This window comes from Callorhinus ursinus, unplaced genomic scaffold, assembly GCF_003265705.2.
Source record: "Callorhinus ursinus isolate GAN/ISIS: 27379988/994484 unplaced genomic scaffold, GSC_fseal_2.0 scaffold33, whole genome shotgun sequence".
Taxonomy (NCBI): Eukaryota; Metazoa; Chordata; class Mammalia; order Carnivora; family Otariidae; genus Callorhinus; species Callorhinus ursinus.
The window spans coordinates 2,011,509-2,038,878 of NW_027397095.1; the positions used below are offsets into that span (position 1 = coordinate 2,011,509).

Consider the following 27,370-nt stretch of genomic DNA (forward strand, 5'->3'; position numbering starts at 1 on the left):
TATAACTGAGGCTTCAAGCTTGTATCAGGGTGTCCAAACAGGTTCATTAATCCTGGGAGATTTTTTCCTAACCAGTAGAAATTCATCAACATTGAAAAATGACACATTCAACTTATTAAATTGAAAATATCTTTATACTCATCCTGGAGCTTCAATTTGTCAGCCAATAATCATCAAATGCCACCCAAACACTCATAATTTTCTGAGAAAATTAGCTGGTTTTAATATGTCTGGAAGATAAATCAGACTATCCACATTCTATCAGTCATAAGAGAAATTTATATAACTCACTTTACACACATCAGATCAACTGGAAAATTAGAGTAATTAAATGTTATAGGGGAAAGAATTTTATTAGAAGAGCAACAAAGATACTCTTGACACACCAAGAATGCTGCCAACACCATCTCCTAAAGACCTGTGAGAAAGTGCAGACACACTAGGCTGGCAGGTATGATGAATGAGTAAGCTCCCTTAGGGTCTTTAGGTGGAAAGAGGGACAGCCCACCAGTGTCCAGATTCATAACAAGTGGGTAGCTAGGTCTAGAATATGCCAGCACACTGGAGAAGAAGACAGATACCATAAAAGTTGACCTTACTTCTTTTTATTTAAGTTAAAAACAGTTTGGAATAAAAAAACAGAAATGTTTTCAAACATATGGATGAGTTTGTGTTTCTCTACCAGTCCTCCCTAATACCTATTTTCAGTTGTTCTGACCATTTCCCTATTTACATACACTATCTTAATAGCTATTATTTAAAATTCTATCTTAGGAAATTGTCTCTTGTCTTCTGCTCTAATAGCTCAGTTACCCTACCCTCATTTTCTCCCTCTTCTCATTCCCTGAAATTTACAAGACAATTATTTCTCTACTAGTTACCTCTGCAACTTTGGCCACTGTACTTCAGTGTCTACCTCTTGTTGCGTCAAGACTCCATATGTGACAAGGACATTTATTTTGTGCTTCATCCTTCCCTTCATTTCTTTCCCTTTTACATTCTGCACTGTGTCAGATATACCTTTGCCTTTCCATCGTCAGGGTTGTTAAAAGTACTCTCTCTTTTTTTTATAATCACCTTATTTTGCTGGAGTAAATCATTCAGTCAGCTCCTAAGAAAGGTATGCAGATGGCAGAGAGTTTCTGAACTCTTAATTATTTGAAAATCTTTATTCAGACCTCACACTTGCTTGATAACTTGGTATACAATTCTAGGCTCAAAACCATGGGCCCAGAGTTGGTTGGTTTCCATTTCTTCTACCTTTTTGGATCTTTCATTAGTCAGATTGATATTGGATCTCTTGGACCAAACCTCTGTGACATTTATATTTCTTTGTATATCTGTCTCCTTGACTTTTTGCTGTATGTTCTGGGAACGCATTCTCAATATTGTGAAACTCATGACTCATTGGACACCCTTTTCTAGGCCACAGTGGGCACCACACGCCCTCATTCCCTTGGTCTTTCCTGGGTCCTATTCTTGATGGACCCTGTTAAGCTTTTCACTCATAATGGTGACTCCAACTATGATGATAATAGACACAGATGTCATTATTTCTAATCTTCAAATGTATTCTCTAATAAATAAAAAAAAATCATCTTTCTTTCTTCCCTGTCACCCCCCCCCCTTGATTTCTCATGGAAATGTACATTCTCCTTCCCTTGGAATGTCATTATGCAGCATAAGGCATCAATTATAGACTTCTCTATTTGACAAAACATCATGAAGATTGCCTTTCACAATGCCATGCCTGAGCTTTGAATAGAATTTATTTTGTGACTTGTTCCACAGCTGTTTTCTACACCTTTTACTTTTGAATCTGGGTAAATAAAAATAGTACAAGGTCATGCATTAAATGAGCCATTTAAAAACATCTTAAGCAACAAAGGAAGGAGGGAGGTTACTTGTGTAGGAGTCTCCCTATCCAGAGAATTATAAATTTAAAAGTCTATAGTAAGCACTGCATTCATATGAGTTGCTAATTAGCTCATTCTTAATTGGCAGAACACTTCCAAAATACTGCCTTGATAATCCAAATAGTTGTTGCTTTAATATATATCAACAAGTCACTTATTTAAGCTCTGCACTTAACTTCACTCTTCCAAATATATAGCATCCCTTCTGTCACAGAAATTCTTGAGAATTTTGTTGCAATAATGTTATGTTTTGTGTTAAGTGGAAACCTTCCAGATGATGGGTTCATCCAGCCTCCCACTTGCTGCAAGATTTTTGGCCCACTTAGCCCTACCAGTTCCTACTGCCTGGTAATTAACCAAATTCTTCTGCTTTCAAGCTGAGGGTCCATATTGTCATTGGGTACAGGCACTGGGTAAATGAAAAAAGGTGTTTTTTTTCCAACCCTTAAACTATCTCAAGATGCCCAAGCAAGACTGTGAGATTAAAGGTGAGGCTTTTGATCTTAGAATTTGGAGCTAGAGAGCACTGTTTCTTTGAAGAAGTGTTTTCTATATCTTCTTTTCCATTCATTGTTCACTTAAGCTGCTTTTATTAGGGCAGAAGTTTCACATGCCATTCCTCACTTCACAACCTGTGAAAGCATATACAGATTGTAATTTTAGAAGTGACAGATGGGGTCATGTCTTTCATACTTAGAAGTGAGTGAGGGAAATAAGACCCTAAACACACATTGCTGTTCATTCTGCCTCACTGGAGCATTCATGAAAGACTCAAAGAATGTGCCTCTCTATATCTGGATTTAAGAAGCAGAGAGGGAATTCCAGAACAATATCTTAAGACTTGAAAAGCCATCAACTCAAATCAATTCACAGATTCCTTCTTTAGTCTCCTTTTAACATGTGTCAAGGTTATTAATAGAGCAAACTTCTTGTTGTACTTCATATTTAGAAAATCACCATAACTGTGTATTTTTACGGTGTTTTGAAGCTGGATATTACACCATCCTAGCAAGGTTAAGATAAACTTAGCTTGTACAGGATTGGACATGGTATGCCTTTAAGATTACCCCAGTACATTTATTAGTGAATCTTCCATGAATTGATGCAACTTTTAAAAAAATCACCCATTTTTACTCTAACCACAAGTGCAGTGTGATAAACACTCAAAGCAACTATAAGAAGAAAGATATTTACAATCCAGGAAGAAAAACATAAGTTTTTAGATAGTTAGCATTAGGACAATATCATTTAAGTAAAATGTTCCTATTGTAGTGAATAAAGTTTTTTAAATTTTTGTCTGATTTCAAGGCAAGACCAATATCAGGACTGTTGTCATATTTTTGCGCTTTTACACTAATCTGCTCAGCAGATTGCATTTCAATGCAGAACAGAATAATAGAGTATTAGGAATTATTAGGACTTCTTCTGTGGGTCATACTGTCTCTTGCCACACCTGAAGAGTGCTTCAAGGTCTTAGAGAAATGCTTGCATAAAACCCCAAACCTCTCATGCACTAAATCTCCATTTCACTGCAAGATTGAATTCCATTTTGATTAATACCCCTCTCTGTCATACAGCCTTCAACATCTTGGAACTGGGAAGTGCTGGGTCACAAGGAAAGAATTGGCCATGGCCTGTTGTCGTTCTTTTGTGCTCTTACACTAATCTGCTCAACAGGATGCATTTCAACAGAGCAGAATGATAGAGTTTTAGGAATTATTAGGACTCATGTACTTCTACAGGCCTCTTTCTTGTATCTTATATCTTGGATCATTCTTTGCTTTGTCATAATCTCTTGGAGATTGTTGTCAGTGCTTTTAAGGAAGAGGAGGAGTGGGGATCAAACAAACAGATGTGCCATATGCTTCTATTGAGAGAAGTCCTTAGCTAGGTTCTGGACTATTTGCGGAGCAGTCTTGGCTCTTGTGGGTTGAGCGCACTCAAAGGAGTGGCAGTCCCAGATCTTTGCTTTAGGGGGAGAGAAGTTACAGGAACTAACTTAGTGGACTGTTTTTCTACTGCAATGGTCCTGGTGATCATAGGGAGCCTCCAAATCTATAATCCTTGGAATATTATTTTTTCCATTGTCAACTTTGTTCACATGTTTCAGTTCTGTGAGTAGTGGCACCCAAAACAACAACAGTTGGCATTTGTTGAGTGCTTAGTATGCTTCAACCAAAATGTAAATGGCATTAAATTTTGACAGCTACCTGGGAGAGGAGCACTAGGTCTCACTGCATAAATGTGAGATAAAGATACTAAAGCTTAAAGCAGTTCAGTTTTTGCTTACCCCATGGAGCTTGGGTACAAACCAAAGCAATTTATTCTGGAGCAGCTGCTCTTTTCTTTTTTAAAGTTTTTATTTAAATTCCAGTTAGTTAACATACAGTGTAATATTAGTTTCAGGGGTACAACTTAGTGATTCCACACTTACTAGAGCAGATGCTCTTAACACCTAGGTGTGTCATAGTGTCTCCTGCCACAGTGCAATGCTTGTATATGTCTGAGGAGTTTCTGAAGTTTTTAGTCTCCTATTGCTAGCTGGCTTGCCCTGCAAGGAATATTAAAAGAAGGTCTTAAGGGAGAATGAAAATGATTTCAGTAGAAAATCAGATCTACATAAAAAAGGAAGAGTATTGGAGTAGGAATAAATGAAGGTAAAATAACATATTTTAATTTAAGTGTTATTAATTAATAAGTAACTGTTCTGATAATAGTAATGGAATAGTGGGTGATTACAGCATTTGAATAAATGAGCTATTGGCAGCAATAGTGTAAAGGATGGGAGTTTGGAATTGGGAATGCCTTTTATAAAGATTTTTATTTATTTATTTATTTATTTATTTATTTGAGAGGGAGAATGAGAGATAGAGAGCACGAGAGGGAAGAAGGTCAGAGGGAGAAGCAGACTCCCTGCTGAGCAGGGAGCCCGATGTGGGACTCGATCCTGGGACTCCAGGATCATGACCTGAGCCAAAGGCAGTCGCTTAACCAACTGAGCCACCCAGGCGCCCCGGGAATGCCTTTTATAAAATACCAGCACTACCTGTGGAGCAGTATGGTGTTATTAGAAGGTGAAATTAGATTAGTAGTAAATATAGATTGTAAGCTCTAGGGGAATCGCTAAATTTTCTTTTCAAGTATTGTTGATATGCTAAGAGAGGAGATTAGATGGAATTGTATAAAATGCTCAATTAAAATCAGGGAAGGCAGAAATAGAGGGGAAGACAAAAATAAAAGCAGGGGATAAAATGGTTACTAACATAGTAGATATTAATCCACCTATATCAGTAACTGCTTTAAATGTAAATGGCCTAAATACAAATATTAAAAAGCAGATTTTCAGAATGGATGGAAGAGTAAGACCCAACTATATGTTGTCTATAAGAAACCTACTTTATTGTTTTTTTTCAACGATTTTATTTATTTGAAAGAGAGAGAGAGCACGAGTGGGGGGAGGGCAGAGAGAGAGGGAGAGAATCTCAAGCAGACTTCACGTGGAGGGTGAAGCCTGACATGGGGCTTGATTTCATGACCCTGAAATGATGACCTGAGCCAAAATCAAGAGTCCCAGACACTTATCCGTCTGAGCCACCCAGGTGCCTCAAAACCCACTTTAAATATAAATATTTAGGTAGTTCCTATAGAAAGGGATGGGAAAAGATGCTATTACTAAATAAAAGAGAGCTGGAGTAGCTGTGTTATTTTCAGACAAAGTTGACTTCAGAACAAGGAAATTTACCACGGATAAAAGGGAGCCTTACATAACAATAAAAAGAAGTCAGTTCTCCAAGAACACATAACAATCCTTAACATGCTTGCACCTAACAACAGTTTGTCAAAATATGTAAGGCAAAGCTGATAGAAATTCAAGGAGAAATAGACAAATCCACTCTTAGAGTTGGCAGCTTCAATGCCCGTCTTTTATTAATTGATAGATCAAGCAGGCAGAAAATCAGTAAGGGTATAGTTGACCTGAAAAACATCATCGGTCAATTTGATCTAATTGACATTTATAGATTAAACAACAGCAGAGTACATATTCTCAAACTCACACAGAACATTCATCAGCATAGATCATGTTCCAGACCATGAAAACACCTAAACAAATTTAAAAGAACAGAAGTCATGTAAAGTATGTGCTAGGACCACAGTATGATTAAACTAAAAATCAATAACAGAAAAATAGCTAGAAAGGCCCCAAATATTTCAAGATGAATCAACACGTTTCTAAATAACACATAGATCAAAGAAATCTCAAGAGAAATTAAAAAATATCTTGAGCTAAACAAAAAAGGGAAATACAGTTTATCAGAATTTGTGGGGATGCAGCAAAAGCGGTACTTGAAGGAAAATTTAGAGCATTCAATGCATATATTAGAAAAAGAGAAAGATTTAAAGGCAATTAATCTAAGCTTACACCTTAGGAAACGAGAAAGAAGAACAATTTGAGCCTCAAGCAAACATAAGAAAAGAAATAAAGAGACAGTAAAAATTAGAGGAGAAATAAGTGAAATTAAAAACAGGAAAATAATAGAGAAGATCAAGGAAACTCCTTGAAAAGAGCGATAAAATTGATAAATCTCTAGCCAGGGTAATGAAGGTAAAAAAAAAAAAAAAAAGTGAAGACATAAGGGGGGCTGGCTCAGTTGATGGAGTGTGCGACTCTTGATCTCGTGAGTTCGGGCTTGTGAGTTCGGGCCCCACGTTGGGTGTAGAGCTTACTCGATAAAAGAGAGAAAACACAAATCACTAATATCTGAAATGAAAGAAGAGAATCACTACAGATCTGATGGCATTACACTTAAAACTTTCTAAAATAAAGTCTATCCAAAATACAATTTAAAAATGAAGAATGATTGGGGGTTTGCTGAAGGCTGGGGGCTTCTGTACAGATGATCAATTCACAGAAGGCCTGGTTGAGTTTGGCGGTCAGTGTCCAGTCTGCTCTGGCTACAGTGGAGAGCGGGAGAAAGATACAAGAGTGTGGCTTAAGTCAGGCCTGTGGCTGTTATTTGGGGACCACATGGAATTGCCACTCAGTCATCTCAGGAACACTGTTGATTTAATATGGGTGTTCACCTCAACCGAGGCAAAATTTCTGAAGGTTGAGACTGACTTGCCTTTCATTTTTCCTTGAGGGAAATGGGCCTTCTGTGGTCAGTAAAAGGCAGAAAGATTGAATATAATGATAACGATCATTTTAGCCAGTTGTAATAACAGTGCATATCTATTGTTTTTAAACTGCCTAAGCCGGGGTCCTGTCAGCACATCCCAAGGGCAAAAAAGAAAATCACTTGTGAAAGGCTTTTTAAATTTACATTACGAATGGTTCACCTGAGGCAAACCTTATGATTATGTGCAATTTCAAATACTGAGTTCCTATACCAAATCTCTGCCTCTGAGTCCCTGGGCTGCTAGTCTAGCTCCTAACAAAGAGAAATCCCTTAATTGGCTCTTCCTAGGATTCTCTAGCTCTGTTTTTGGGAAATAAATTCATTTGGGTCAGAAAGGAGGAAGGTGGAGGGATGTGAAGAGGTTCAGGCTGGGGTGGGGGAGGGGAAGAAGGCCCAAACCAACTGCTACCGCAGCAGCAAGAGACTGTGGGAGAGAAGGCATAGAAAACAGGAGTGCTCAGATATTTGGAAAGGAGAGCTCAAGTGGCCGCAGTTTGATGGCGCCTGAACGCTACTGCCAAGACTCGTTCTAGTCATAATCTTTTCCAAGACTAGTACCAAATGCTGCTGAGTACTTACTCATTATGTTACACAGGGACAGTGTCTCTGATAGACATCTGCAGGACCCTGGTTATATCCCCTCTTTTGCTTATTAGACCCTGTGGATTTTTCCCATGTAGAGAGAACAGGTCTTGTTGGAACAAAACAGTCACGCTTACCGACCCAAAGAACATTTTCTCTGCTGTGGACTGCATCGTGTCTCCTCACAATCCATACGCTGAAGCCCTAACTCCTAATGTGACTGTTTGGAGATAGAGCTTTTTAGGAGGTAATTAAGTTTAAATAAAGTCATAAGGGTAGTCATCAGATAGAACTGGTGGCCTTTTAAGGAGAGAGAGACAGGGACAGAGAGAGATGAGAGAGGGATCGTTCTCTCTCCAAGTGCACATACCAAGGAAAGGCCATATGAGAACATAGCAGGAAGGCAGCCATCTGCAAGCCAGGAAGATTGCTCTCACCAGAAGCCAAGCTCTGCTTCTGGAACCGCGAGAGAAGAAATTTTGTTGTGTTTTTTTTGTTTTGTTTTTTTTTACAAGCATCCAGTCCATGATATTAGTTAGAGCGGCTCCAGCTGACTAAGCCATCCTCCGGCCTTGGCTCTCTAGCTGTGGAGGATCAGTGGGGACAATAGCTAGAGCATTGCCCACACATAAAGCACGGATAAAGGAATTCCCTGTGTGGAAGGTGGCTGTTTACAGTTGTTTAAAGGGCAATTTGGCTTGTTTCTTTGTGTTTTAATAGCAGAAAGTCATTTCATGTAATAATTCAACTCCGCAGCCGACTCTAATCTAGGTCTGTTGGGAGGGGGTTGCATTCTTTGCTTGTGATTTACATTGCCTGACACCTAATGTAATGACTTCCACTACAAGGGCCATTGCTGTGTCTGTGTAGCTCCAATCTGTCACTGGCAACGTTCTGAGAGCTGGGCTACCCCCCCCATTCAATCAAGAAACTAGTGCTGTGTGTAATTAATTACATCCTTTTACCCCAACCTCACCGACTGCTACACATCGCCTCTCTTAGAAACTCAGTTGAAAGCAATATTTTTCCTATCTCACTCCCCCTTTCAGGACATGCAAACTTGGCTGTGCAATCAATCATTGAAACTTTAGGCTTTTTCTTTTTTCACTTCAAGTATTCATGAGCATGTCTCTGTTGAAATTTTCAAATACATTCTTTTAAGGATGTCATTAGTACCCGAGCTCCCTAACTAGCTACCATGCTTCGGGGTGATCTTTGAAACTGGGAGTCTCAGCCATCTGCGTGTAAAGCAGCGGTCGTCCCTGTGATTGTCTTCTGGGGCCGTAACAGATGTTTTAGCTGATAAAGAACACCTGTAATTTTATTGTCAACATTGCAGTTCAGTGACAGTACCCAAGAACCACTTATTCTGTGGGGTAGGTTGAATGGGGTAATAGAATGTCGGACTAGGATTTCGAGGGTGAGGCTATTTAGGTTGTATCATTAAGCATTATTACACCAAATAATTTATCCAGTGGATGGTCTTCAATTTGCAAGTCACTCAGATTTTGAATGACTGATAAATTAAGAGAATGAGGTTCATTATGGGCAGTGAGAAGAAAAAAGTGCATCAGAAGCTTGGAAAGGAACAGAATCTTAAAACCAGCTAAGCCCATAATGCATTCCAGTGAATTGTTAAGATGCTATTATTATGTTAAGAAGTTCTCTGCTTTCCTATAAAGGTCTCTGAGAGTATTTTCTGTTGGCCATTAAGACAGAGCAAGGCAAACCAGACAGCAATTGTGACTTGAATGCCTAGTGCTGTAAAACTATTATGTGAATCCATTTCAGTTTAGGTATTGAAGATGATGGCGCCTCGGTGCTGTTTTCGTCATTAAAACTCAGGAGGGAAAATGTAAAGTGAGTGGAAAACAGGAAGGTGGGAAAAAATTAATCGGAGCTGTGAGACCAGTGACACTCCCACCCAGTTGCCGCATCCATAGTTAAAGAATTAAATGCTGTCTAGAGGACTCTGAATGAGCACTTCTTTTGAATCTCTAGAAGGCTGTTAACCTCTTGCCCACATGTTGGAAGTGTAACCCCTGGGACAGACTCTAACTCTGTGCACTAGAAAAGAGAAATCAGGATAAGGCAGAAGTTCTTGGAGTTTATCCAGGAGAGTTTAGTTCCTGAAATAATATCCTCATTACCCCAACTCTCTCCTCCAACCTGACATGACTCTCTGTGCTTTGGACCTTTGTGCTGCTTCTCATCCCCAGAGTGCACCCCTCATTTCATTTAATGAATAGACTGGAAAGGAAGGGACTGTACATAGGTAGGTACTTAGACAGGAGCTCTGGGTTCTAGACTAGACTCAAACACTTTAAAGTCTCTCTGACCTGAATGTCCTTCTCTGATGAACTTGGCTGTGAGGCTAATGACCTTTTATGTCTCACCAGCACCAAAAGTCCTTAAGTCTGTGCATTTACCAACCTCAGAGCAATTCCTGCTCTGTGACCCTTCGGCATTAGGAGCCATCTAGAATAGACCACTGACCAGCTCCTGAATGTTCACATTAAAAGATAAAGCCTACTTACTTTTGGCTTGTCTCAAGTATGAATCTGTTTTATATCAGCAGTAGAAAATATTAGCTTTCTATGGTTTTCCTATGCATGTTTGAAAGAAGACATGAGCTCATACTATATCCATGGTTAATATCCTGTTTTCTTAACATATCCCTGTCATGAGCCTCAGATAATGACAATGTATTCTGAACCAAGTACTGTATACATAGTATATTAGTGGAGTCACTTTCAATGGAAGGTGTCCAAAAGAAAAGCAATTCAAAGTAGCTTTTAAGCAAGAAAGGAAATTTATGGCATGTTACTGAGAAATCCTGTGGTAGCGCTTGGTTTCACATCTAGTATTCGTTTTCATTCTACTTTTCAGCGTTGCTTTCTCTTGTTCACCGAGTCTTGGCTCTTTCCTGACACAGAAAGGCCCTCTCATGTGACAAGAGGAGACAGTTACCAGTGCTCATGCTTGTCTGCATTCCAAGAAGAGAGATTCTGACTCGGGGGGGTCCAATTGTCCCCACATAGCTTACATGCATCACCTGCACAGATCTTGGTGGGCAGGGGACATGGGTTACCGTGACTGACAGTCAACAGCAGTCCATGGCATTCTCTTCCCGGTCCACTCAGCACTCACACTGCCACCGAAATGTGCAAGCCAGTCTCCCTCCTTTTCCTGGGAATCTTTGTACAAACAACCCCCTGGCTGAAGTCACACACACACTCACTCTCTTTCCAACTGTGAATATAACCAAAAGACACACAAGTTGATGTCTCCAGTGACATCTGTGGAGGGACTTCGTTCCCCAGTTGTGGAATTCATTTTGTGAAGTCTTTAACAGGAATAAAAATCAAATTTTGCACTTTTTTCCCCACCTTTTGGTAGTCACAGACACATTCACTCCCTTTTCTGCATTTTTAAGTCAGCTCTTCAAGTGGTTCTGAAACCCTATAAATATTTGAACCCACTGCGTTCAGATGTTCACAAAGATGGCATCTGAATGTCATCTTCATTCCCACCCAGGTGTGCTGTCTGAACTGCCTCAGTGTATAACCATTTATCTACTTCAATCTCACTTGAACTCACACTCCACTGTCATAAAACACTTGTTCATCTTCCATCTCTAGGACCATACTTTAGACTCACTAAATTCCACATCCTAGTGACTTGTAGTACCAAGCTCACCATCCAAAGGGGATATTAACTGCTCTTGCAACATGCTTCATGCCTTGCTACTGCCCTACCCTTGTGGATGCTGATCATTTATTTCTACAGTTTCATCTCTGTTTTTTATCACTCCACCACTGGCTGTTAAAATCCCATGCATTTCATACTAAAAGCAGACACGAATGTGAAATACTTAAACAGATTATTAGGAAACCATTCACTGGAAGTGGCCCTAGTGGCTTAAATAAGTAGGCATTTAATTATTTTAATTATTTTTCACATGACAACTCTATCTTGGGCTGCCAAAATTTCTATTTCAGGCTTCTTCCCAACAGGAGTATGGAATTAATGATTAAAACTAGGTATCATTCAGGCATGTTTGACTGCATGTAACAAAAAGTTTTATTGTGTGTAACCACAACTACAAGTTCACAGCACAGAAAGTGTGTTGGTGGTAAATTCCCTCCTTGCGTAGTAGCTCCAGATCGTTAAGGATCGGGGCTCTTAGGACCTTCCATTTTATTCTGCCATCCTGAACTGGTTAGCTTTCCAATTCAGCTAATCTAAAATTACTTCTTTCGGGGGCTCCTGGCTGGCTCAGTCAGTAGAGCGAGCGACTCTCGATCTTGGAGTCATGAGTTCGAGTACTTCAAAAAAAATAAAAAGTAAAAAGTAAAAAGTAAAAAGTAAAATTACTTTTCCTCTCCCAACCTTTGGACTTAAGCCTCATGGTATTCCATATCCAGTAGTCCTGGGCTTTCAACTGCAAGTAACAAAACAGAACTACAGTTGCTTAAATAAGTAGGATAGTTATTACAGTGGCTCAATGACATCTTCAAGGAACCCTGTTTTTAAGGGATCTTTTCATTCTTCAATTCTGGTTATATTTCATCTTCATATTTGTTGTCTCCTGGAACTAATAAGCCTTCTTTATAGCAGTGTTCAACTTCATACTATTGTCTTACAAGATAGGAAGGCTTCCTTATTCCAGCTGTCATATTTGTATTCAGTTGGTGAGAAGGGAAGGAGTGGATGTTGAATGGCAAAACTGGTCTTCCCAGCCATCTCTCTGTCTCTTTTATTTATTTCTTTTTTGATCAGGTACACATCTCAGTAGACTCCTGCTGCTCTCTATTGGCAGCTATGTCAAATGTCCTCAACACTCTGGAAGAGGGGTCAGAAAGGGAAATATTGTGGATGGGGCTGGGGTCAGCCAACCCATGTGCCACGTGGTAGTAAATATTATAATAGGATTCCCACAACTGGCAAGGTATTAAGCTATGCTTACAATCACCTTATTTCATAGATCTGTGTCCCATATGGTAGCTAATTGTAGCCATGGCCACTGTAGCTATTAAGATTAAAATTAAATACAATGAAAAATCCAGGACCTCAGTTCCATTGGCCACATTCAGGTATTCAATAGCCACATGTGGCTGATAGCTACCATAGTAGACCGCACTAATACGGTACATTTCCGTCTCCGCAGAAAGTTCCATTGCACAATGCTCTGCTAGGTGGAACAGGGTCAGTGAAGGGACAGGGTTAACTCCCAGCTTTCAGAGTTGGCCTGTGGTGAAGCAGAGACCAAATACCTGGGTTTCTAATGTTCAGATTATTATTCTTTTAAGTAGATAGCATGGTTTTTTGTAGATTTCTTTCTTCTTCATATTGCTTTTTATTTTCAAAAAATTATATCTATATTTTGTTGTTCTTTTATGCTCTCTAGTATAAATGAGTACCTAAAAATGCCGACCCTGGGTATCCTGCAGTGTTTTCATTCCTAATACGTCAGGCCACTTAACATTACAATATAGCAAGGGCCTAAATGACCATAAAGAAGTCGGTTGAGAGTAGGTAAGAATTGTGAAGGATTTCATTCTGTTTTTTACTTTCTGTGATAGCTAAAAGGCATTGCCCCTTTAAGAAACCAGATGATAAAATCACACGCTTCTGAGGTTTAGACTGAGTGAATGAGGAATAGCTAGAGGCACAAAATGTTGCATACCCTTTGAAAACCTTCTTAGATCCTCAGCCTAGAGAAGGGCTAGACTGGAGGAGAAAAGTCCAGAAGCTAAGATTGTTTTAAGAGTAATAAAGAGGAGATAGGTTGGTATCACGTAGATTCGAGGTAATAGCCAAATAGAAATGGAAACAACTGGTTTCAAGCATGTGTAAATAGTCTTAGGTGATAGAGGGGGACAAAAGAAAAAGCATTAGTTAGAAAAATAGAGAATATCAGAAGTAATTAAGAGTAGCCATGCATTTGATTTTAGGGGTAGGTGGGTCATCATTTACTTAACTGGGCTATTCCAGAAGTAGTAGATGGAAAATATGAAACTGATAATAAACCTACATGAGCACATTATCTGCTTTATTGCTGTCATCCTTGATTTCTTAAGGTAATTTAAGTTGGTTTGCCTGTACTGCCTCAATTAGCTATCCATCATTAACCGCCTTGTGGCTACAGCCAGAGTTGAAAGTTGGCATCTCAGAAGAATACACATCTCCCTCTGGTAGCTGGCCTTCATTTCTAACTCAGAAAACCACACCACTGAAAGCCAAATACTTGGCAGCAACCCACTCTAGTGCATTAGTGAGGCCATATCCAGTATTCTTGAGTATGAGCCTCGTTTTTTTCATCCCAAAGAAATCCAACTTTTCCCACAGCTTATTCCCTTGGTCCCTGCAGCCTCTGTGCATGTTTTTCAAGCCCTTGGCTCGGATGTAAGTAACCAGCTTAAGCATCTGTAGGTCGAGAAGGTATTGGTTCCTTCTAGATCTGTGCTTTGTTTGTTTTCACATATCCAGGAGACATAAATGGAAATCCTCCTGTGTCTTGGGAAAATACCACCCACGTGATCAATGGAGAACCTGCGTTCAGGTCTCAGTAATGAGGTTGTATGTTTTGACAGCATATATACTGATATTTAAAGAACGTTAGGGGATTTGTGTTCTTGAGCAAGTTATCTATGGGCTTAGTTTCCTCATTTGGAACTGAGGAGCTTGGACAAGTTTTTTTGTGAGACAAATTTTCTGATTCTGTGTGGGAAATATCGCTGCCCCTCAGTGTTTGGAAATCATTAAAGATGCCACCCCTTGGCACAGATGAAAAGAATGCACTGGAAATTGTTGAAAACAGCTGTAGTAGAAAACTCCCAGTACAACTCATGGGCTCTTTCAATGAGGAAATTACAAGTTCCTGAGGAAATTCTCATGAATTCCAGCCTCTGTTGGAAGGCACTGAGTAAATCAATGTATTATTGATTGATCTGCTGTCATGAATCGATTTTTCTTTCCTTTTTGCAGTCTCTGTACCTGTATGGTGAATGTGTCTGTATGGTGAACATCTAGCAGAAGTCTGCACAGTTGTCCAGCAGCTCCTCAGAGGAGTTAGCATAGGCAGTTCCCCAAATTCCAAAGGTATTTTGCATATCGAGCAGAAATAAGTAGACTCTAAAGAAAAGAAAGCAACTAGGCTGTGTGGGGCACTAGGCTATGTGGGCTTGGTTACATGTGCTCTCATGTGTCTAGTCAAAGCCATGGAAAAGTAAAACCTATAAGAGTGCAATTATGAAAATAGGGACATCAAAACCAATCAAATTCAAATCCCTTTCGGTGGCTTCAAAGTCAATCCCAGTGTAAGAACTCTTTTTACAATTGCCTTATGCCTGCCTCATCCAACCTGTCATTTCACCCCACGAATCAATGACTTGGTTTCACATTTGTCAAGTGGGCATGTTAAACACTGGCTCCCCAAAATATCACTGGAACAACCTGTTGTCAAGAAAAAAGCAGCTGAGTTTATTGCCCACCACTGTAAGGGAGAACTCCATATTGAGAGAGTCTAATCGTGTTTTAAGGGAGGAAGGGAAAGACTGGGGGATTGAGACTTTGAAGTCTGTCCTAACAGGAGTGGGGAACTTGATTAGGGTTGGGTGTAGGTGGGCATGGCAAAACAGGGATCTGGATGCAAAAGGTTCAGAAAGTCTTAGGGTAGAAACTGACAGTTGATGCTTTCTATTGAAGAGTTGCTGGAATGAACAGTGAAGCTATTTGCAACTTGTATCTTCCTGGGCAAGAGTCTTTTCAAATAGTACAGTCACACTGAGGAAAAGAGTGGAGTGGTAGACTCATGTCAATGTAGTCAGTAGGCTGTGTGGGGTACGTGATTTTGGTTCTCAGTGCCTACATACTGGGAGAATACACATGCCCTGCAACTCTCCAGGTGCTTATGTATTTTAAAGTTCACAGACATAAGAAGCAAGAATTGAGGGAAGAGGGCTACAACTAGGTTGGGAGAATGATGGACAAATTCACAAAGGGAGGTAACATTTGAGCTAGGCCCTGATCATTGGTTATACCTTTCGAGAGATTGAGGGACAACCTGGTCTTTCATGCTAAAGGCTACTGCTGCTTTTGGCTACTCACGACTTCCTTTCTTCTTTAAGAGTTCATTCAGGGCATGTACAGGTGTTGGCGAGGCTGTGGAGGAAAAGGACCCTCTTGCACTGTTGGTGGGAACACAAACCGGTGCAGCCACTCTGGAAAACAGTATGGAGGTTCCTCAAAAATTTAAAAATGGAACTACCCTATGACCCAGCAATCACCCTACTGGGTATTTACCCAAAGAATACAGAACACTAATTCAAAGGGATACATGCACCCGTACGTTTGTAACAAGCATTATTTACAATAGCCAAGATACGGAAGCAGCCCAAGTGTCCACTGACTGATGAATGGATAAAGAAGTGGTGTATATATGCAATGGAATATTACTCAGCCATAAAAAAGAATGAAAGCTTGCCATTTGCAACGACATGGATGGAGCTACAGAATATAATACCAAGTGAAATAAGTCAGTCAGAGAAAGACAAATACCATACGATTTCACTCATGTGCAGAATTTCAGAAACAAAACAAGGAAAGGGAAGAAAAGAGAAAAATCAAGGCACAGACTCAACTCTAGAGAACAAACTGGTGGTTACCAGCGGGAAGGGGGATGGGGAGTGGGGGAATGAGGAAAACAGGTGACGGGGATTAAGGAGGGTACTTGTGAGGAGCACCGGGTGATGTATGGAAGGGTTGAATCACTATATCATACACCTGAAACTAATAGAACACTGGATGTTAACTAACTGGAATTTGAATAAAAACTTAGAAAAAGAGTTCATTCAGGGCAAGTAAAGACTTTCCCCTTCTGCCATAGTCCTGCGGGGGGAAATGGAAGCAGTCATCAGGTGAGGTTCGGTGCCCTATTTTTGAAGGGGCAGGGCTCTCTCTCTGAAGCAAGGTGGCGTGTGTCCTTGCCTGTGCTTTTTTACAAATGGACCTCAGAACTTGGAGAAGAGCTTCTTAGTTCTCTGCTTTCTCTACCCTCAGGATGGCCTCCATTAGCACCCCATAAACATGACTAAAAGACCAGTAGGGAGATGAGGGAGGGCTGAGGTGGTTTGTTGACTTGTCTGAGGATGCAAGTCCAGAGCAACTGCTCATTTTCTTATTTGTGCTTTGTGCGCTCCTTTTCCTTCCAAGATGAGCGAGCTGAGAGCAGAGCCCTGTTTTTGTCAGTGGGGTAGAGACCCCAGAAGCCGGAGCTGTAAAGCTCCAGATAACTGGAAACACTGACATTTTTTGATTTTGGACTGCTATCAGTCTCTCTCTCTCTCTCCCTCTCCCCCTCCCCTACCTCTCTTTCACACACACACACACACACACACACACACACACACACACCCCTCCTTTTTTTTTTTTTTTTTTTAAACAACAAGGAGGAAAAAGATCTGGTATGCAGGATGAGGAAGCACTTAAGTAGGGAGATGAATGAGAATCACTTTTTTAAGGGTTAGAGGTATGATTTCGGTTTTGGGAATCCACTCTTAAGGATATTTCAGAACAAGTTAAAAAATAATGAACAAATTAAAGCAACTTTGCATTTCTCGTATTGAGGGAACTGATCGCTCAGAGAAGACAGATTGGTGTTTGGAAGCCGTTATGAGGGATTTTCAACCCAGCACTTGTGGCATTTAGTACGTTTTCAAGTTCATTTCCCCCGCAAAAGTGGCTGTGTCACATTCCCGCACAGCTCTCACTAGGCCTCCCTGTGTCACGTGCAGCCTTAAATAAGCGAAAGATGCTTTGAATCGCTGCCCTCCTTACTTTGGAAAGGAAAATGCTGTAGCTCCCCCTTGTGTCGTGTGAGGCCAAAAACATCCCGGATGGAGCCCCTGCTGCCGAATCCACTCCGTTAGTATCTTGAAAGTGTCTCCTCCAGGCTTTCTGGGGGGGCGAGAAGGACCGGGGTCGGGTGGGGTGGGGGGATCCAGCTAATCTCTTGTGATTTTCCCTTATTTCCTACTCTTCCTTCAGTATATCCAGGGGCCTCTTTCTTGGAGCATCACCTTTTTCTGGCAAACACTTCCTTTGGGATGATTTTCCTCATGACGTTGTAGTGTAGTTATCTTCCACTTAGTACATCAAATCTTGTACCACTTCGTCTCCACATCGCGGGAGAGTGGAATTTGATTCTGCTGTTGTCTCCTTCTGCTCACTCATGGGGGCCACTTCATCCTGTGGCATGACCTTTCAGTTGGACCCAGGCACCACTTTCTTTGCTGCCAACCTCCCACCTCCTGGGTAAACCTGCCAAGTTTTCCCAAGAGTCTCATGCTCTCCCTGGTACACGAGCTTGGACTTTAACATTTTGGCCGCTAGGTAAGCATGCAGCCAGGGTGTGAGATGCAATGACATGTCTCTCTTGGAAACAACTCCCTAGTCTTAGTCCCGTCCCCACTCCTGACTTGGGCGCAGGAGTAGGGGAGATGCCACGGGGCTCCCTATGAGTGAATTTCCTCACTTCAATAATCTTTGATAATTATCGAAATGCTTCACACGCATGGCAATTCTTGTGTAATGTGGTTCTTTTTACCGATTTTGCACCTTTGCCAATATTGCAAGAAGAAAAAAAAGTCTCATTTTATAGATTGTTTTTAAAATTATATAAGTTAGGGCGCCTGGGTGGCTCAGTCGTTAAGCGTCTGCCTTTGGCTCAGGTCATGATCCCAGGGTCCTGGGATCAAGCCCCGCATTGGGCTCCCTGCTCGGCGGGGAGCCTGCTTCTCCCTCTCCCACTCCCCCTGCTTGTGTTCCCTCTCTTGCTGTGTCTCTCTCTGTCAAATAAATAGAATCTTAAAAAAAATAAAAATAAAATAATAAAATTATATAAGTTATTGTGTAAGACCGATGAATCACAGACCTGTACCCTGAAACAAATAATACATTATATGTTAATTAAAAAATTATATAAGTTAAAAGATTCTGATTGTTAAAAAGATTTCCACTGTTTTGTTGTTATACCTATAGGACAAAACCTTAATGGAATTGCTTCACCGAGGTGTGTACGCATTTTATTTTTGTGTGTATGCATTTTATTTTTATTTTTTTAAGTTTTCATTTAAATGCCAGTTAGTTAACATAGAGCACGATACTGGTTTCAGGTGTACAATATAGTGATTCAACACTTCCATACAACACCCGGTGCTCATCATAACAAGTGCCCTCCTTAATGTGTGTGTGCATTTTATTTTTGTTGTTATTCCTTTCTCTTTCTTTCTTTTTTAAGTAATCTCTATGCCCAGCATGGAGCTTGAACTCACAGCCCTGAGCTCAAGAGTTGCAAGCTCCACCAACTGAGCTGGCCAGGTGCCCTTGTGTGTATATGCATTTTAAATGGGACAGATAGATACCTGTGCAGTCTTCTGTCTCCCTTAACCTGGTCTTCATGTCCTGGTCAGCTTGCTGTTCCAGTAACAGTACCAACCCATTTCATTTCCCCTCTTCCTGCCCAGCCAGCCCTTATTTTAAGACTCTGGACACTGTTGTCTTGAGGAATGTGAGAATCTTTTGGGCTCAACCCTTAAAAGACTCCTGCTTGTCCAGCTTTATAATTTCCTTTGGCAAAGGAAAGTTTCACTCCACACAGATCGAAAACAAGCTTTGCTCCCTGCTCTGTATTCGCTTGGTGGCCCGGTCATAGAAGCAGCCATACGAGGTAGCACAGGCTAAGTGACAAGTCTTGCAAAAGGTGAATGCTTTGTGAATTCTAAGGTAGGAAAAATCAGGCATGGCAACCTTCTGAACGAAGCAAGACTTGGACAGGGTCTTTAAAGACAGGGTAGAACTGAGCCGAAAGGAAGGGCAATTATGAAGGAATCCAGGCAGAGAGGAAATGCTACGAGCAGCTGAGGTGGCAGAAAACACGGAGACTCTTAGATATCACTAACTGAATTCTCCTTATCTTACTTAATACATTTTCCCCTGGGCTGCCATGTTTTGTGTACTTGTCTTCCACCTGATCTGTGGTCAGGAATATTTTGTTGCTTCATCTTTGGATCTTGTCCACAGTTGACTAGGTATCAACAAATATTTTGGTTAGTAAGTGAATAAACAAGCGAACCCAGTACTTCGCAGAAAGGGCTGCCAAATACTAGGAGAGTTGCAGTAGGGGGAAAGGAATTAATTTTCAGAAAGCCTCGTTTATCATAATTTCAATGCAACAAGCATGCACTTCCTCATGAGAGACCACTCTTTTTTAATGAAATCATATTTAACTTCTGGAAAATAATCTGCATTCTGTTTTCCAATCAACTATGTCTTATAAATAGCGCTAACATAATCATTCTAAAAGAATGAAAAACCAAAAAATGCCCTGCCAAATCTGTCTCTCAGAAAAGGTTCAAAGCCTGAATAGTTCATGGGAACAATTTGCTCGTCTAGAGAATTCTTCCCATTTTGGTCAGGGCCTCCTATGGAGAGATTTATGTGCAGTGTATGTCAAGAGGCAAAATAATGGCATTTCTCTGCTATACAATGACTCGGACATTTGCTGAGTACAGAAATGCACCTTTAAACCAGAGAAAGAAGCAGAGTCTGCCCTGATCCAATCATTTTGAAAAGCCATGCGCACTGAAGCTGGGACCAAACATAATGACAGGATTTAATTGCTAAAGCTGTAGAGGCAATGTGCCTCTTGATGTGCTGACCTTTAACCCAGACTTGGGAGGGTGAAAAAGAGAGAGGACGGTTTCCCTGCCCCTTTCCCCCTCCGCAATCTGATTGCGCCTGTTTCTAACCCTGTCTGCATACCCCTAACATGCAGCTCCCCCCCCCCCATTACTATTAGTTACTTCCAGCTTCGGGGCCAGGGTGGGAATGAATAGAAGAACAGAAAGGAAGGCGGGAGGAGAATAGCAGGAGGAAGTCTACAAGCAGTTGACAGCTGCTTAGAAACAGGGGGCAGAATTACAGCGTCTGAAATGAGAGCTGAACTCCTGGTCCCCTGATGCTTCTGCCCCCCCCCCCATAGTTCATGGGATTAGGCCTTTCCATTTTTCCGTTCTCTGTCCCTATTTCCACCTCTCTGGTCCATATTTGTAATTACTCCCCCCTCTACACCTTCGGCTCCCTTACTCCTTGTATGTGGTTCCTCACGAATGGCAGCATTGCGAGTAAAGTGAAATGCAAGGTTCTGCCTATTACACGTCCACTCCATGGCAGCCGGGCAGCCGAATATAGCTGGAGGAAAACACAAATCTGCAGATCGGTCCCGCTGTGAATTTGTGACCATGAGCCTTAAGTTGGCCCTTCGTGCTGCCCTGCAAGGGCTCCCATCCATTCGTTCTCCTGCTTTTCACAACGTGCACACCTCCATTCTCTTCAGATCTCTTCCCTGCTCTCTGGCCATATGGGTCTGCTCTGTGTTGCTAACACGCCGAGCACACTCCCATGTGCGGGGCTTTGAACTGACTTTTCCTCCTGCCTGGAGCATCCTGCATCTGTCTCTTTGCTCCCTCACTTCCTTCAAGAGCCTGCTATGCAACGTCATGGTCCTCAGTCGGGCCTGCGCCGGCCACTCTGTAGAAGGCAGCAAGGACGCCCCCCTCACCAGCGCACCCTGAGCCCCTGACTTTATGTTCTCTTGAGCAGTTACTACCATCTGGTGTTTGTAGTTTTGATGTGTACATTTTCTATCTTCCCACGAGAATGAGCGTCTTGCGAGGCCATGGGTTTTTTTTTCTTCCACACCTAGAGCTTACCACAGTGCTTGTTAGTATGCCATACATATTTGTTTAAGAACCGAGTGGATAGAAGACGGCCTGTTGAGTTTTGAGGGTCCCCTCTTCCAATTTGCCAAACCCAGCAGATTCACCTACTCACCCTCCAGTATTTTTTGTATGGTGACCATAGTTTCCAAGCCTAGATTCGATGCACATCATCTAATTGGTGGAGAGAATATCTTTTACTTGGACTTTTTTGGGAAATTCAATGTGATGATTAGGTATATCCTACTTAGCATCACAGTCTCCAATGAATCTTAGAAGATCATTTTCCAGTTAGTTTAATGGGCCCCGAGAGTGGAATTGGCTGATCCAAGGTCACTAAGCTATGTTTAGTTTAAAATAAACGTGACTTGAAGTTGTTTGGCTTTTTAGGGCTCTTGCTTGGGATTATGAGAGATACCCAGAAATTATCAGAAACCTTTGTGGTAATTGTCTGGCCCTGTCTTACTTACTGCATACAGAGTCTAACACACTAGCACATGGGTCTTTCATTTCTATCCAGTGAGACTTGCTACGGTAACTGGGCAGGATTTCTCACCATATGCTAGATGTGTCTTTGTCCACACGTTTTCTTTATTTAAAAAAGATGTATTTATTTATTTTAGAGAAGCGGAGAGGGGCAGAGGGAGAGGGAGTCTTAAGCAGACTCCACTCTGAGTGTGGAGCCAGACACGGGGCTCCAGCTCACAACCCTGAGATCATGACCTGAGCTGAAATCAAGAGTCAGACCCTTAACCGACTGTGCCACCCAGGCGCCCCTCACTCCACATGTTTTTAAACTTGAGAAGTTGTGAAATAGGGGTGCCTGGGTGGCTCAGTCAGTTAAGCATCTGCCTTCAGCTCAGGTCATGATCCCAGGGTCCTGGGTTCGAGCCCCATGTCAGGGAGCCTGCTTCTCCCTCTCCCTCTGCCGCTCCCCGGGCTTGTGCTCTCTCTCACAAATAAATAAAATCTTTTTTTTTTAAAGTTGTGAAATAAAATGATAATTAAAATTCACCACCTCTACCAAATCACCTTCTCTACCTTGCCCCGCACCTATTCAGTGAAATAAACATGTACTTGAGTTTATATAGGTGATCCCAAGTGTAATAAGATGCCAGTGGAAAAGATCGGACACTAGAGATGTTTCTTTCTCATAGCCACAAGCCAAAAGGGCCTTCTAGGGTTTATTCTTCTGCCTCCAGGTGGTAAATACCTCCACATTTTCTCCTTTTATAATGAGTGCTTTGGGAATGAGAAATGCATATTCAAATTTGAAAGATGTATTGGTTTTCAGGTTTTCAGGTTTTTCTTGCTTTTGAAATAATGAAAGCAGGAATGGTGGGAAATAGAAATACAGGACACAGAGAGTAAATACTCCAAAAGCCTCACAAATCCTTCTAAAGTTACCCTAATACACAATTATTAACTGGGCTTCTGGGTTCTTGGACTTGCAGGCGTTTTTCCCAAGGGCCAATTTCTTTGCAGGAGGGCTTGGGAAATCTCACTCCAGAAGATTCTCTCCTTTACAAAACACTGCTCCCACCCCGACTTTGTGTCAAGCACTAGAAAATGGCACTGAAAGGATATTTTCCCAGATCCTTTGTCCCCACCCGAAGCAAGGCTCTTTTCATTTGTGTTGTGTATAGGATGATGTTTACAGTCTACATTGCTTAGGTACAGTGAATACTCACGTCCTTTGTGTGCCTGAGAGCCCTGGTCAGGATACACGGCATAGAGCCGACACACAGGAAATCATAATCCATAGCATAGAGCAAATGCTCAGCAAATACTCAATGACCAAGAAGATCGATGTAAAGTGAATTAGTAAATGAACCATGAAGCAGACATTTCTACCAGGAGTTTTTAACCATACAGCCACCTTCTTGACACCAGAGGTGATGCCTCCCAATCTGACAAGAATAGTGCAGCTCTATGAGTTTTTGCCTGTACTCTGAGATCAGCAGCTCGCCTAGCGTGTTGCACTAGTAGGTGACCAATCAAATTGAATGGACTGAGTTTGTGGGTAAAACGAGAGAAAAACACTTTGTCTTTCACAACTTTGGAATGGAGTTGGAATATCACTACTGCTGAAGCCTAGTTTAGTCTGCATAGAATAGTCACATAGCACTCTTCAGTGGAGTCTTAGAAAACGGATACATTTTAGTTTAAAATCTTCTAAAAATGAGCAAAGAAGCCCTAAAAGCCTTTGAGTGACAAGGCAGAATCAAAAAGACGATTTCAACTTAAGATGGGCTAGCTAGGAAAGTGAGCAGTGGTTAGACCCCTTGGCTGTCCATCAGCAAGATGGCTCCTAATCTGCACTTTCCCTGCTCAGTGGGCACAAAAAAGTCGCCTTTATTCTGGAATGAAATATACGCACCTTGAAATGTGAGGAGAGAGCAATGAATGGAGACATCATTTTTGGAAACACATGTCTCTTAGCCGCCCTCTTGAAGGCAGAGAGTGGAAATGCCATGAGGGTCTTAGATTATTTCAGCTATCATTAGAAGAAACAGACAACAGTTTTTGATAAATACAGATCAACTGGGATCACAAAATTTTTGAATGCAGCTTGGAAATCGTTCTGGGGTTGTAGGTTCTCTCAAGTGGTTGAAATAGGAGAAATGAAGACTTTGTCTCTTTTTTTTTGTGGTGAGGAAATAGTTTAAACTCTTACTTAGCATCTACAGTAGGACAGTGAACTATAAATAATCCAGAGAACTTGAATCTGCTGTCGTGCTTGAATGTTTTTATGGCCCCATTTCCACCATGATAAATATGATCATTCTCTCACTTGGATGCATATGCACTTCTGTGTATGGATGGGTGCAATCCCTTCTTCACTGAACAGAGCTTGACAGATAAATACTTGATAAAACAAAAATCTCCCTAACTTGTGCTCCACCAATTTTGAGTTTTTGATAATTTGGGCAGGGACCAGATCAAGCAGAAGTTTCCTTTAGCATTATCCATAAAGACAGGGTCTGCTGAGCAAGTTAATAACATAGACAAGATTTAGGAAGAGTATTTAACTATGTAGGAGAAAATACAGCTTCCCATAAATACTGGCACATGCCTTCTTGATAACAAACATTTGTAGTGCTAAGTGCTTACCTATTCATTAATTCAGATTGGCCCCCTATAGAGTTATTCAGAAAATTTTAATTTTGAGTGACTATGTACATCTGATCCTTCCTCGCTGGTTTTGAGTTACAGGGAGCTAGCTCAGATTATGTGGACCCTATGGCCAAAGCTGGCTATAGGATCCTCTCTAGCTTACATACAATGGGCAAGAAATTCTTAGACTTACTTTTGTCAGTGAGCCCAATACTTTAGAGTTGACTATGGTGTCAGTGGGATGCTAATCACTAATATAACTTCCTTTTTTTTTTAAACTAATATAACTTCTTTGGAGTCACTGGTGTGTCCTGTGGAGAGCTAAGAATGGAAGACGCAGGTGGGGTGGGGGGGAACAGCACACTGATCTCTGATACCTCATAGTCTAAGGTCTTGGCTTGGCCTAATGGTAAATATTTGTCAGGAGGACTACTAAGCTTTGTCTTTTTTTTTTTTTTTAACATATCTGTACGGTGCTCAATACCGATGGGCATATACTGATGCACATTGAGAGGATCCATTCTATTTTAGAGAGAAATGTTCGTTACCAATAGATGATGTCTTGGTTGTTCAAAGTCCATTCTAATGTCATCTTAGAACATTTAGGGTTTGGGGAATGGTTTCTTTATTTAGTATTCAGGAGTTTGTCCTTGCCTTGAACACATCTCATGAGCTTAGTGAGTGTTCACATAGGATGTTTGAGACATTTTTGGAAAGCTGGGACATTTGGCTATATTTTTTGACCATGAGTTATTTGTAGCTGATACAGGATGACAAGCAGAAATACCCATGGTGGGGCTTTTTTAAATTGATATTTTCCCATCATATTTTAGGGCACTTAGTGGTTTAAGTTAAGTTTTCAGTTCTCCTTTGACTTCTTACATGTAGGCTGTGGTGATCTTAGTGCACTGTCCCGGTGCTGTTCCTTGTAACCTGTTGGGAACTTCTCTTTCCCTACATCAGTGATTTGCTGTCTGACTGTTTCCTTTTACTTACCTTCTGCTAGGATGATGTTAGGGGCCCAGTAGGGTAAAAGCCAGGAGTATCTGGCTTGTCCCAAAGCAGGCAGTGTGTGCTTAGAAGTGTTAATATGTAAAGTATTAGGGTTATAGATTTATCACTTTGTGAAACTAATTAAAAGCTCTAAGGTGCCTTCATGAGTGATGTGTTTGCAAAGCCTTGGAACTTGTTTGGGGAGTTCTTGGACTGAAGTTCAGAATGGATGGCTGTGAAGTTCTCACGCCAAAAATGGCCTGAGTCAGGTAAATTTGGTAGACCTAACTTGTTGAAAAACGTGTTTCATTCGTGGTTTAGTAGGCAAGGCACCTGGGGAGTAGAAAGATGGGATTATTTCAAGAAATCAACCTAATTTAGCTTGTGGGAAGTGCACATCAGGCATTTCATGTCAATTGCAAGAGGTAATCAATTGGAGGGGCATGTGGAAGCAATTCTAGCCAATCAGAAGGACAGTGTTAGACTAATTATAAAAATGGTTACTTTACAGTCTTACTTCCATGTAGTCTGGAAGACAAACAGATCTCACACTCACTGTCCACATCCCATAATTAACCCTGGATAAAAATGCCTTGTACTTGTCCATGGATGGCTAGATATGCCCTAAAGGTGTTCAGATAATAGTTTCTGGAAAAGAGAGTAACAAGACCTAAGGCCTACTAGAAGCTGTTGCATGTGATTTTCCCATTGCCTGGGTTGGTGGTCCAGTTATACTACAAGGCCTTATGTTAGTTCTCCACAGCCCAGTTGACCCAGACAATCTACTGGTGATTTTACTTTAGACAGGTGAATGTGAGCATAGTTGCAGGTATGAGGAAAGCAAGACTAACGATCCAGGAGATGGTGTTGTATAGTACATAATTCAGCCATGTTGAGCATAACCAGTTTTTCTCTAGGCCATATGATGATGCAGTAAGGAATGAAAAGTAAAAAATAAAAAAATGTTAATTGGGAATTAGTAAGAAATTTGTGTATGTTAATAAGAGACCCTTCATGCTGACTTGGTTTTACCCCTGGTATAATGGCCAAAAGGGCACCGGACCATGGGTTTGTTTCCTTTTTTAATCTGGGGCATTCTTCACTCTGCATGGATGATACCAACCTTGAAACTTGGGGCATGCCTCCATAGGAACAGTGAAGCCAGCATTGGAGCCCATGAGAAACTTTCCACTCATCATATCCTGTTTCTTGTAAATTATTTATACTACCTGCATTTGCTTGTTCAATAGTAAAGCACAGTAAACACAATCTTGAGCTTAGTCTCAGTCATAAATTTAACTAACTTTCAAAATTGTTTTTTATGGTCTTGCTCCACATGGCTTTAAATTTTCAGTTACCTCACACTTAGGATCCTAAGAATCGGGATTGGTTAGAGCATACCAGGTCATCTTAGCTTGTTAGAGCTGGAGATAGCAAATTCTTTGATACCTGCTTTAAGCAGTGGTAGGTTAGGTGCTCACATGGGGTAGAACGTGTGGACTTCACACTGTGCCACGTGAAAGAAAGGAACATAACTGGATTTGGAAAGAGGTAGATTGATTTACATTTAGTGGCCTGTGTATGAAGTCCTGTAGATTTCTGGAGCTATTAAGAGCTATTCACCTGTTACTGGTTTGAGGGCAGCCTAGTGCCTCCACTCTCTTATGCACTTATTACAATTGCCCTTTGGGGTCATTCTATGACAGGAGGATTAGCACATTATATGCCTACGCTTGAGACACTGTTCATTATGCTCTTCAGCTATGTATTGAAAGTCTTCCAAGTGTTTAATGATTTCAGTTGA

At 41.1% G+C, this 27,370-nt stretch overlaps 1 protein-coding gene across 1 annotated transcript in view; it reads left to right on the top strand.

The window, feature by feature from the left end:
* Positions 1-27,370, top strand: part of USP26 (ubiquitin specific peptidase 26) — a 53,487-nt gene that overhangs the window by 20,447 nt on the left and 5,670 nt on the right. The gene's annotated exons all lie outside the window — the stretch shown is intronic.